This window comes from Pterocles gutturalis, unplaced genomic scaffold, assembly GCF_000699245.1.
Source record: "Pterocles gutturalis isolate BGI_N339 unplaced genomic scaffold, ASM69924v1 scaffold11998, whole genome shotgun sequence".
NCBI lineage: Eukaryota > Metazoa > Chordata > Aves > Pterocliformes > Pteroclidae > Pterocles > Pterocles gutturalis.
In genome coordinates this window covers 1-1147 of record NW_010120564.1, presented here as the reverse complement: position 1 = coordinate 1147, position 1147 = coordinate 1, and the positions used below count along the sequence as shown (strand labels likewise).

The 1147-nt window shown below is 53.2% G+C and overlaps 1 non-coding gene across 1 annotated transcript; it reads right to left on the bottom strand.

Moving 5' to 3' along the window:
* Positions 1–872: 872 nt before the first annotated feature.
* TRNAC-GCA lies at positions 873–944 on the bottom strand. The gene has a single exon. It is a non-coding gene; the product is annotated as a tRNA-Cys (tRNA).
* Positions 945–1147: the final 203 nt, after the last annotated feature.

Genomic DNA, 1147 nt, shown 5'->3' with positions numbered 1-1147 from the left:
CGGTGTGCGCCCACGGCGTCTGGGCGACGAAGAGTCTCCCTCACCCAGCGGCATCTCCCGAGCCAAGAGAGGAAAAAACCACCCACAGCATCCCACAGGGCTGGATCAGCAGAAAAACTCGGCTTATTTTAAGCTGCGATGGGCCGGGAAAGGGTGGGAGGCTGGTTTCGGGGGGCTGGGAAGCGTTGGGTGAGGTGAGCAGAAAGGGAAGGAGTGGGCGCCTTTGTGAGAGGATCAGATAAGCTGCTTTTCAAACGGAGGAAGCCAATTTTAAGCCGCATCCTGAAATGAATAAAGGGGAAGAGAGGCGAGCGCAGCCTCGTTTGATGTGGGTGTGCTTCATTAAAGCCTGCCTGCACGCCGCGATTGCCGAGGCTGGTTCTTTTGTACCCGGCTCTGGGAAGGGAGCACGTTGAGGGAATTAAGGTGTCGTTATCTCCTGAGAGAAACTGAATTAATGTTCTCACTGAGGCTTTTGTAATGTAATAACCTGAATCGACCGGAGTCGACGCTGCCCACCCGGCTTGCTGCACGTCGTGGTGGAAGGAGCATCCTGCAGGAAAAACCTGCACGAACCAGGGCTGTGCGTTACCCCGCAGGGCTGGGGGCAGCTTTGCAGAAGTCGAGATGCTTCTATTTGATGCATTTCAATCAAAAAACGCTAAAAATGTAAATACGGTTAGGAATTAGATTTGGTAAACACATGCTAAGCATAGACCTGGAGATGAGGATGCTCCCTCTCACCATTTCCACTTTATGGACCATTTCCCATTTTAGAAAAGAGCAAAAAATAACTTCCCGCTATTAAAAAACGAGTAATTATTTCTCATAATTCCGTGGTACAAGAAAAAAAAAAGACAGGAAAAAAACTGAGGGGGCACCCGGATTTGAACCGGGGACCTCTTGATCTGCAGTCAAATGCTCTGCCCCTGAGCTATACCCCCACCTGCCCAGGTGTGCCAGGTACAGCTCCTCGTGGGCAGTGATGAGGCAGCTCAGCTGCATTCCACCACCTACAGCGGAGGCGTGGAACGGGGTGTGTGGGGGGGGGGGGCTGCGCACCCGTGTGCCAAAAAAATCCCCCCACGTATGCACCGAGCCCAACACCCACGCCACCATTTACGCAGCGGGGCGGGTACTACGTGTG